The 12387-nt window shown below is 39.6% G+C and overlaps 1 long non-coding RNA gene across 1 annotated transcript; it reads left to right on the top strand.

Moving 5' to 3' along the window:
* The first annotated feature begins 996 nt into the window (after positions 1–996).
* Positions 997–2728, top strand: LOC120534999. The gene is made up of 3 exons (XR_005634836.1): positions 997–1161; positions 1878–2048; positions 2616–2728. It is a non-coding gene; the product is annotated as an uncharacterized LOC120534999 (long non-coding RNA).
* The last annotated feature ends 9659 nt before the right edge of the window (positions 2729–12387 follow it).

The raw sequence follows: 12387 nt of genomic DNA, 5'->3' as shown, positions 1-12387 counted from the left end.
CACACGCACACTCTGCTTAATTAAAATTCATTTCATGACGCTGCCCGATTTGTTCTGCGCATGTCGAAAGTTTTACGACACATCACTCGTCACGTTTGACTTGTACTTGCAAGTAATTTTTGTGTTGTCATTTAACTCCGTCTGTAAGTGGACTTGTTACTGGAAAAGATGGCAACTTTTGAATTTTATAACGTCATGGAAGATGTGTCGCCTGAAAAATTTAACTCCAGTCGAATAAAGAGGGAGCGAAATGAAATGCGATGTGTGTCTGTGAACTTTATAATGGCCATATACAGCTTTTTGTAAGTACATCACTTTTAGTTAAACCACTTCGTAATCTCGTGGTTTATTCGAAAAAATCACAGCATTTTCCGTGTTTGGGTTAATGGATTAATAGATGTATGTAATTTATTTCGTAACACACTATTAGCATTTGGTGATGTGTTTCTTTTAGCATTTGTCCACATTTTTTATATTAAAGAGCGAACGGCGTGCTAATAATTAAGCAAAACAATGTAATCGAGGTGTCGAATTAGGTGTAAAGTGTGCCCTCCAAAGCCATCGGTATTTTTTTATTATGTTGATATCAGATTACATCAATGCAATAGTTTTTCCATAATAAAGTTAACAAATTATAATGATGAAGGCTATATTACATACAAGAGTAGCAACAACTAAGTTATTACAAGAAAGCAGGATGCGGATAATAACATTACAAATTGTTAATGGATTTCTTTAACCTTATTTAGTAGAAAAAAATTCCATGGTTGAAAACAGGCAATTTTAAAATTCATATCCAAAGCCATCAGAGAAGTGTAGTGTGCATCTGATGTGGCACAGTGACAGGCTGGGCACCTGCTGTTGTCATGTGTTATAAGCTTACAGAAGTACACATACATACATTTAACTGAATATAATGGAGGAGCCTTGCTCATTAGAGATAACTTATTTCTTATTGCTGCAGTTCGAAAAACAATGCCCCTTTATTGCATTTTTTGTCTTGATCCTATAGGATGCCTGGTGGTAACCAGCCTTCCATGTGGCTGAACAGATGCCAGTGTACCCGAATTCTGAGACACAACTGGATGTTCTTTTCTTCTGTTTTTAAGATTCCAGATTGGAGATGATGAGCAGTTCATGTTAGATTTGCTATTTCTGCAGGTAAGACTACTGAGGCTTCCAATTTCAAAAGTGATTTGTGCACAATTCCTGCAAAGCCTCCCTATATTTATTACTTGATTGGTAACATTTTGCTGCCTTGAATACTGTACTGTATGTCTGCTCACTCTGTCCAGTAACTAACACAGGTTTTTAATTTTAGACAGGAAAGCCTCAGAGTGTGAATCCTCGCAAACACAGAGACTGAGGTGCATCAGTCCCAGCAGTCACTAAACAGGGATATTGTTCTGTTTTGCAAAATAACATTTATGTTCTTAAGTTACTGTGCTTTGTTGTTGGATTTTGAAAGAACCGAGACTTAATTTTAAATTAATACAAAACTAAGGCAGGAGTGAAAAACAAAGATGTTTTCATGTAAGTACTGACACCTGAGCACATCACATTAGAAGTTCAGATATACAGAGATTGTAACACAATGTCTACTGTATGTGTAATTTAAAAGGAAAAAAATGATGTTGCATATAATGACAGTTAAGTTAGGGTTCTTTCAAAATCCAACAATAAACCACAGTAATTTAAAAAAAATATTATTAGTTAGACTTTACTCTAAGCAGACCTTTATCTATTGTGATGGTTTACTTTGGTAATAATTGATCTACAGGTGAACCAAGAAAGGAGACAGAATAAGAAGTAAGAGTACACTTTATTAATGTTTGAACTCCTTGAGTGAATATCTACTGTGTTTATGTTTTTAACAGTTACAATGAAGTAGAAGAGTCCGGTTGTGTTATGGGGCAGCAGTTAAAGAAGAAGGATGGAGAGATGTGTGCCATGTTGAAGCAGCGGCTTGCCCTCCTGCCTGGCACTTCTAGAATCCTCCGTCTCAATCTCTTTTCTGATCTGCTGTGCCTTTGCCAAGTGATCACGAGGTATTGGCCTTTTTGTCTTGGTCTCATTACACTGGCTGTCTGTCTCACTTAGAATTTATTTTAAGGTTCTATTAAATAATTACTGTGGTGGGTTGGCACCCTGCCCGGGATTGGTTCCTGCCTTGTGCCCTGTGTTGGCTGGGATTGGCTCCAGCAGACCCCCGTGACCCTGTGTTCGGATTCAGCGGGTTGGAAAATGGATGGATGGATGGATGGATTAAATAATTAGAAGGCTATGAGTATTTCAGACCCTGCCTGTTTTTTCGAGTGTCTGCTCCCAACATTTCTTTTCTCAAACTTTACTTTGCTTTTTACTCCAAGATTAAACATAAAAACCAGCAAATTTCTGTACTCGTACAACAAAATTTGGAGTGCTTTGCCAATAGAGAAGTGCCAGGCTACAAATGTCAAGCATTTTGAAAAACTTCAACAAGCCCACTTTTCTAATTTGGCTTTTTCTTAGTTACTTGCATTGGGTGTAATAGATTAGAAATGGAACTGTGTACATTTTGTAAGTTCTGTACTGGGCACTAACCTCTGCTGTTTTTCTCTGTTGTTTTTTTCCAGTTTATTGCAATGGTGCCCTCCTGCGTCTCCAGCGTTTGTTACATCAACTCCAACTGCCTGTGACAGAAGAAAAGTTCACAAGACGTCCTGAAATGGAATTGTGATTGGACTGAGACGGCCACAATCATGTATGCTGGGATGTGCAGAGGGGGCTGTGCGGGCTTTGGCTTGGGACCCCCAGAGGTTTATTATCTCCAGTGTCCTTGAAGGCTGCAAGTTTGTCTTTGTCCCTGGCCATTTGACCAGGCAGTGTATTTATTACAAAGGACAAGGACCCCTCCATCTGTTTCTCATTTACTTTTATAATGCCTTCAGTTTTCTTTGTAACTGTATATTTTTGTGGAGCAATTTGAGCTACACTTGTAAGCAAAGGTGATGTAAAAATATTATTAGTGAACAAATGTTAAAGGACAGAGCAGGAAAAATGTCAGTTTAAATAGAACAGAATTTTCATGGAAAGTTGCTGGAGTAGCATCTTGTTCACAAAGCTAAAATAGCATTTTTCCTTTTTTGACAAATTTAATGATTCACTTTTACTGTGTTCAAAACCTTGGCTAACATTTTTTTTAAATACTAAGGTAAAAATCTGTAAATATATTTGTGTTCTCCTTCCCTAATAATTTTTAACACCTCTCCTTGTTGGCCATTTTCATTGTAGTTGTGTTCTAGTTAAATGCATTTACCATTTATACATCTTTATGATTACTGAATTTTTTACTCATAATATATATATACTGTATATATACATATAAATATGGGTGTGTATAATTTGTTTTTGAGAAACATTGTTCACAGATCTTTCACTTTTATTTTTAAACATACCATTTATTCCTTCAATAAAAATGTAAGATAAGTGTATTGTATTTCCTTTTTTTTAAGTTATAAAAATGAACTGGCTCTGTGTCAATATGGGTAAATAAAATCACTGACATGAGATGAGGAGTCTGCACACAAACAGCGGTGTGTTGTGTTGATTAAACTTGTAAGAAAGAATTTCACTGCCCTCCGTCCACATGTTGTTCATCATAAACTGAACTACTTCATGCTGTTTAAATTCTGCTCAGTTAGTTGAGAATATTTTATTTTACAGCTGTTTAAATTCAGTTCAGTTTTATCATATTAATAGGCAAGTTGGTTTCTCAGCGAGTTTTACAGAGACACCTTGAAATAAAATTAAAAACACATCACTAAGAACAAACATATTACAAATATGAACTACAGCAACAAGCACTTACTGTAAAAAAATAGATCAAATAGATTGATTCAAGTGATAACAGCACATTTCCTTAATTTAAGTCTGTGGATATACAGTAAAGTTAAAAACTTCTCTGTAAGATTATTAGCCATTGGAATAAATGAGGATTTGAACCGGTGGCTTTATACTCTTCATTTCTTCAGCATCTGACCTGATTGCACAACTGAGAACGATTTAAAGAATTTTAACAAGTGGATATTTACAGTTAACACTAAGGACAGGGACAGTCAGCACAATGCCATGCAACACAGTGTTAATTCTTTTCTTTTTTTGAAAAATTTACCATATATTTCTATAAAACTGGTTGGATACATTAGGTTTTGTAAACCTGATGCGTTAAGACAAATGGCAATTTTATTAATAATAATTGATGTCTAAAGATATTTTTAAACAAACACAATTTGGACATAAGAGGGAAATTGCAACAATAGATCAAAAGGAAAGGAAACTATATGATTTATTACGTGAGTGGGAAAATAAAAACACTAAATACTTATATTAGTACCTGCCAAATAATACAAGAGTACACAGTGTGTAGTTCGCCCTAATTGGGGCTTATCAGGTGTGCACACCTAAGCTTCCTCTTACGGCGATTAAACATTGGACATCAACGTTACGCCACAAAGGCTGCTTTGTTTATTTTGCAGGATGAATATTTTCATTATGGTCAACTAATGTGGAACTAAAATGAATAAACCGTAATGTCAAATTGTGCTGCATGCACAGTTCAGATCGGGTCGTGCCGTAAAGTGATTTTCTTTTTGTTTTTAATGTTTTTTCATTAATGGTATGCGGTGTGTGTCACTACCTGGTTCCCGTTGCCAGCCCGATCTGCATGCGCGTGCGTATTGAAATGCTACGTCATCACTCACTTTATGGTGCTGCCCAATCTGTTTAACGCATGCGTGAACACTTTACGGCATATTAGGCTTTCAATACGCCTGTGCACGCAAATCGGGTAGCCATGCAGATCGGGTAATGACAGGCACTTCTGGTTCCCCTCTGATGACGTCATTTCCCTATTCATCATTTCCTGCAGCCATTTTGTGTTCCCTATATAAACCACCAGTTTACCTCTCATGATTGTCTGATATTTGGATGTTTTTTTCATATATTTTGACCAACTTTGCTGTTCAAGCAATATACGGGGCAATTCCAACACTTTTAGAGTTGTTTTCTCGAGTGATTTATCACAATTGGCGTAGCCGGCAGGATTCAATTAATCGTCCAAGAATGAGCGAGGGACAGGATCTGAATGCCGCATTAAACACTCTGGCGACCGAACTACAGCAAGTCAAGATTCAACTCGGAGATACCAGGACCCGACTCGCAGAATCAGAGGCACGTGCAGCAGCAGCAGTTCGTGTAGAGACATCACGATCAGTACCTTCCCCATTAACATATCTCACCGCCAAAGACGACGTAGAAACCTACTTCCTGGTCTTTGAAAGGAATGCTAAACGCAATGCCTGGCCGCAATCGAAGTGGGCCTACATTCTGGCGCCGTACTTGAAGGAAGAAGCGCAGAGGGCTTACTATGATCTGACGGAGGAGCAGGCTGCCAATTATGACACCCTTAAAAAAGAAATATTCAAACGCTACGGCGTATCCGTGGATCAGCAGGCGACCAAATGGAGGGAGTGGAAATTTGACCAAGCGCGACCCATCCGTACACAAGTGTACGAAGTCTGGGGCAAAGTAGGACGTTGGCTCAGGCCAGACGTTAATAGTGCCCAACAGATGGCTGAAATAGTGACCATAGAAACCTTTATCAATGGACTTCCAGAAAAAGTTGCCCAGCAGGTCCGCAAACAAGAGGTAGCGAACATGGACGACCTCGTAAAAATAGTGGAGCGTCATTGGGTAGTCTGCAAAACTGAAGGGTCAGAACGGTACTCTCGCCCAACCCGACAGGATCGTGTACCTTTTAATGAGCCTGCCCGATCGTTTCCTGATGCCTCTACGCAGAAGAAAGAAAACCAGTCTATCCTCCGTGCTGTTTCAAGTGTGGGGGGGTAGGACACCTGTTCACTGCCTGCCCGACTCCGGAGCTGATGGACTGTTCGCTGGGAAGAGTAGAGAGGTACTGTGCTGTGATCAATCCCTTGTCTTTGCCGTATACGGGAGCAGTAATTCTGAATGGAATAAAAGTTACCGCTCTATATGATTCCGGGAGTAACATTTCTATTGTTGCTCGCCGTTCTGTCTTACCTCAACAATGGCTAAAGCACAAAATTAGTCTTAGATGTATCCACAGTGACATTAAGTATTATCAAGCCACCTCTTGTGTCATTTCGGTGGATAATGTCATGCACTCAATGATAATGGCCGCGATGACAAATCCACCCTATGCCGTGATACTCGGGTGCGACTGCTCAGAAATGAAACGCGATACAGACAATACTCCCCCGTTAATAAATGAGGGCTTGGTAATGGAACATAAAGAAAATGTTCCGACGATGAAGGTGAAATAAGAACCTTACTGTTAATACCACGCACTTATCGTCATCAAGTGTGTCAATTAGCACTTTCTCATTTACTCGGAGCCCATTTAGGAACCGACAAAACATTAGAACGAATTAAGTTCAGATTTTATTGTCCAGGAGTAAATAAGGAAGTCCGACGTTTCAGTACTTCTTGTCCGGAGTGCCAGATTCGTCAGATTCCTAGAAGGGACCGTGCTCCTCTTATTCCTCTTCCCCTTATTGATATTCCCTTTGAAAGAGTGGGTATTGATCTCGTAGGACCCATTGAACCTTCACTACGAGGTCATAAATATATTCTTGTTTTAGTAGATTATGCCACGCGATTTCCTGGATCTGTCCCATTGCGTACAGCCACATCTAAAAATATCGCATGGGAACTAGTAGGGATATTCGCACGTGTGGGGATTCCCAAAGAGGTTTTAACTGACCAAGGAACTCTCTTCACTTCGGAGACGTTCAGGGAGGTTACAAAGTTACTAAATATAAAACATCTGAAATCGTCAGTTTATCACCCGCTAACTGATGGTCTGGTTGAACGTTTTAATCAGACTCTTGAGCAGATTTTGAGAAAAGTAGTTAACACGGATTTGAGAAATTGGGATCAATTGCTTCCACTCGTGCTCTTTGCTTATCGGGAAGTTCCTCAAACCTCCACAGGCTTTTCTCCTTTTGAACCCCTTTATGGAAGACAACCATGTGGGTTATTGGATATGCTAAAAGAAGGCTGGGAGGAGGAGGTTCTCCCATCCTCTATTGTGTTGGAATATATCGCGTAATTATGCGACCATTTAAACAGAATCAGGCCTATCTTAAAAGAACATATGGAAAAGGCTCAAGCAGCGCTGTCACGATATTATAATCGTAACACCACCATCTGGGAATTTCGTCCGGGTGATCGTGTAATGGTGCTCATTCCAACTTCTCATTCTAAATTATTAGCACATTGGCAAGAACCTTACAAGATCATTGAGCGAAAAGGGCTCGTTGACTATTTGGTTAGACAACCGAATCGCTGACCGAGCGAGAGTGTTTATCACATAAATCTGCTGAAGCCGTGGAAGGAAAGGGATGAGGAACCTAACTCCGGTCAGCCACGCTCTCTTTTCGCTACTTATCAACCACTTAATTTCGGTTCTAATTTGACTTGGAAACAGTGACAGGAATTGGAGGAAGCTATTCTCTCCATTCCTGAAGTTGTGAGTGAGCAACCCAGTCGCACTACACTGATTGAACATGACGTAGTTACTGACCCGGGTGTTATTGTCCGAGAACGGCTATACAGACTTCCCGAGGCGAAGAAAACTGAGGTAGAGTTGGAAGTCAGACGAATGCTGGAAATGGATATTATTGAAGAGAGCTACAGTCCTTGGTCCAATTCATTTGTCTTGGTTCCTAAACCTGATCGGTCGTGGAGATTTTGTAATGATTTCCGGCGACTCAATCAGGTCTCTAAATTTGACGCTTACCCTATGCCTAGAGTTGATGATCTCCTCGAGTGTTTGGGTAATGCACAGTTTTTAAATACTTTAGATATGACAAAAGGGTACTGGCAAATTCCCTTAACGGCCTCTGCTAAATAAAAAAACTGCTTTTAGTACTCCTAGTGGACACTGGCAGTATAAGGTCCTTCCATTTGGTTTGAACGGGGCTCCAGCAACTTTTCAACGTCTGGTGGATACACTGCTAAGACCCCACAATTCATATAGTGCTGCCTATTTGGATGATGTAGTCATCTATTCCAGCACATTGAATGAACATATACAGCATGTGTTGGCTGTTCTTTCCACACTAGCACAAGCAGGTTTACGGATTAACCCAAAGAAATGTTTCTTTGGCTTAAACGAGGCTAAATATTTAGGCTACCTGGTGGGTGGGGGAACGGTTCAACCACAGTGTTCGAAGATTGATGCCATTGTCAAATGGCCCCGTCCGATAACAAAGAGGCAAGTACAAGCTTTCTTAGGGTTGGTGAGTTACTATCATCATTTTGTTCCTCGATTTTCTGAGAGAGCTATGCCTCTTACTAATCTTACAAAGAAAAGTGCTCCTTTAAAGGTGGTATGGGATGACAATACTGAAGCTTCATTTTGTGACTTAAAATCGGCCCTAACGTCAGCACCTGTATTAAAATCTCCTAACTTCTCTTATCCTTTTATTCTCCAGACTGATGCATCGGACACAGGATTGGGTGCCGTGTTGAGCCAATGCATCGATGGTGCTGAACACCCCGTGTTATTCCTGAGCCGAAAACTGTTGGACAGGGAGACCAGATATGCAGCGGTGGAACGGGAAGCTTTGGCGATTAAGTGGGCTGTTACTCAACTTCGTTATTATCTGTTGGGATGAGAATTTACTCTCGTTACGGACCATGCCGCTTTACAGTGGATGGCTCTGAATCGAGAGTCTATTCCTCGTGTCACCAGGTGGTTTCTCGAATTATAACATTTCAGATTTCAGGTCACTTATCATCAAGGTGCTCTTCAGGCCAACGCTTATGCTCTCTCCCGAACCTTCAACCTCTTGGTGCAGGCCGCCCGACCCAATGGGTCTGGGCTGAGGGGGGGGGTCATGTCACACACACGCGCTTAGGAAGCAGTCAACAAGTCCTAAGGTGAGCGAAATAACAAACGATAGGGGTTTGTTTCATGGTACTAATGCCTCTCTCTCTGACCTTTTAGAACTAAAGAAGACAACTGACCATATTCACAATACAAACCAATAATTCAGGAAACGAAACATCTACCTCCTCATCATTCACTTCACTTCCGGCTCCTGGAGATGACATCACTTCCGGTCCCCCGTTGATGACGTCACTTCTGGCTCCATCCGATGACGTGACTTTCTGGTCCCTTGATGATGACGCCACTTCCGGCCCTTGACGATGACGTCACTTCCGGTCCCTCAATGATGACGGCACTGTTGCTACCTGATCTGCGGTGCCTACCCGATTTTCGCACGCATGCGCAGAGCTTTACTATTAAGACCCTGTCCAATCTGCGTTTTTTTACTTTTCACTTTCGGCTCCTGGAGATGACATCACTTCTGGCACCCTGTTGATGACGTCACTTCCGGCTCCATCTGATGACATCACTTTTCCAGTCCCTTGATGATTGATGCCACTTCCGGTCCCTCAATGATGACGTCACTTCCGGTTCCCCTCTGATGACGTCATTTCCCCATTCATCATTTCCTGCAGCCATTTTGTGTTCCTTATATAAACCACCAGTTTACCTCTCACGATTGTTTGATATTTGTATGTTTTTTTCATATATTTTGACCAACTTTGCTGTTCAAGCAATATACGGGGCAATTCCCCAACACTTTTTGAGTTGTTTTCTCGAGTGATTTATCACAACATGTACTATGAAGATATTTCAATGTTCCTTAAAAGTTTTGAAGAATCTGCGTTCTAAGCTTACAGATGACTTAACATCTATTACAGAGCTGATTGTGTGGCAATTGGTTACTTGGAGAAAGAAAGGAAAGGGCAGGAATCAGGGGTTAGTACATTTGAAAGAGACAGTACTGCTGCAGTAAATTATTTCATCAAAGGTTGCGCACGGCGCAGCAAGCATCTTGCGTGAGGAAGGAACAATCTCTGGACAGGGTGCCAGCTCGTCACTATCACTGTGCCACTGTGTTCCCATGTTTAATAACTGCTTTAACTCCTATCATCATGAAAATGATATCAAGTATACATCTCAGTATTTTAATTATTTAGAGAGCTTTAATATCATGAATATAATGGATTCTGTGTCCAGTCGGAGGAAGAGAAAGCCCGTTTAAGAAGTACGCAGTGATTCACACACATAGAGCACATAGAAGAGCATATACAAAACAAAGCATTTAACGTGCTACTTTAGTCACGATAGTATTTGAAAAGGTAGTAAATTAAATGATTTAAAGGTGAAGTTTATGATGTTTTACTTTAATGACAAAATTAAGTGATTAAAGTGGAAATTTCGAGATTAAAGTTGATATTTCGAGCTTTTTTCCCCACTGTGTACCTATTTTTTTTCTTTTCTCTGTATCTGAATAAGCTTTCAAATGACACTCAGATGGTGGGTTACGAGTCACCTTTTCACAGTGACTTTGATATCTGACAACTTCTTTTTTATTTCGGGCACTGTGCGACTTTGTGAACTTGAGCTTTCGAGTTTCTCCGACACTCTATGTCACTTGATCAACTTGCTTTTTTTGTTTATACCACTGTTAAAACCAACAAATAGTATGTTTTCCTTGCCTCCACTTGGTATTTGGTGAAATTCTTCTATTTTTCCCTGTGCTTTTGCCATTGCCTTTTCACAGAACACTGAGCTTAAGGGCTATTTATATTGATTTACATATTCAAAGAGGCGTAATTCTGAGAGGAGTTTGGGAGTGGAGACAGGTGCGTGTACATGCGTTACTTTTCATGCTGTCCGGGATTTATGTAGCAGAAGAACGTGGAAATTGGCGATCCCACAGATTTATGCATCTGGATATTTTCTGCGTACGCACAGTTCCCTTTTTGTTCGTACACCATGTTTTAGTGTGAATTCTACACATGGTGTTATGCATGAGGCCCCAGGTGATTCTTAGGCCAGTATTGGTATCAAAAAATACTTGATCCAAATACTGATGCACTGTCTTGCAAGAAAGGTTAATCTTCCGTAAAAACTTACAATATTTGTGGACATCAAAAAGTCACATTTTAAAAACTTTGTAGACTTTTACACATAGTGCCAAAGATCTGACTTCTTTGCTTTTTTAACAGAATTAATTAAACATGTTCATTTCTTACAAAAAATCTGTGGAACAATAAGCGTTAGTGTTACATTTTGTCTCAAAAGCAACATGTAAAAAGCGTTGCATTTTTGGCTTAAAATAATCACATTTTTATCTTTTACTGTAAAACATGCGAAACACTAAATGTACTCAAACAGAAGTGTAAAAGGTATATTAATAATGTAAATACTGACCGAGTGTCACTTTCAGTTTCACTGTCCATTTCCACTTATCAAACTATAAATGTTCCTCCCTAAAGACAGTCATTGATTATTTTTTATTCAAACAATTACAACATTAAACCTATCCAGGTCTGTATTTAAAACACAGTTAAAGTCACCAGCCATTATAATTTTATTTGTGTGCACATTAGGAATGGATGCACATATGTTTTGGATGAAGTCCCTGTCATCCACATTAGGTGTATAGATTTTTATCAAAATCACTTTACAGTTAAATAAATTACCCATGACAATCCCATATCTCCCTTCAGAGTCAGACACTACATCTGATACTACAAATGAAATTGTTCTAATTATAAGAATTCTAATAATGCTTCTAGTTTTCTTTGTATAGCTGGAATGGAATATTTGGTTAGTTCAATCTCTTTGCAACCAAAACTGATCCTTGCTTAATAAGTGAATCTCCTATAAAAATACTATTTTAGACTTGTTAGGTGAGAGAATACTTTCTTTTTCTTTAATTCTTGATGTGGAACTTTAATGTTCCAGCTGAGAAAATTAACTGTTTGGTCATGGAGACATTGTTTCTGAACTTTTGTTTACATTTTGTAGTCTTAATTTTATTACATAAGATAGATTTGACCTCCATGAAGCCTATTCTTACGTTGGCACTTACAATTATCTATAATAATAAAAGGCAAAGCCCTCACTCACTCACTCACTCACTGACTCATCACTAATTCTCCAACTTCCCATGTAGGTAGAAAGCTGAAATTTGGCAGGCTTATTCCTTACAGCATACTTACAAAAGTTAAGCAGGTTTCATTTCGAAATTCTACACGTAACGGTCATAACGGTCGATAATGGTTGACAACGTCCGCCATGTTGAACTTTCTTATTTATGGCCCCATCTTCACGAAATTTGGTAGGCGGCTTCCCTGCACTAACTGAAACCGCTGTACTTACTTATTTCGATGGTATGACGCCACTGTCGGCCGCCATATTGAACTTTCCAACATCACCCATTTTCAAACATCCCGTGTAGGTAGAAGGCTGACCCCATCTTCACGAAATTTGGTAGG

This window comes from Polypterus senegalus, chromosome 9, assembly GCF_016835505.1.
Source record: "Polypterus senegalus isolate Bchr_013 chromosome 9, ASM1683550v1, whole genome shotgun sequence".
Lineage (NCBI taxonomy): Eukaryota > Metazoa > Chordata > Cladistia > Polypteriformes > Polypteridae > Polypterus > Polypterus senegalus.
This window is presented reverse-complemented; position numbering and strand designations above follow the sequence as displayed.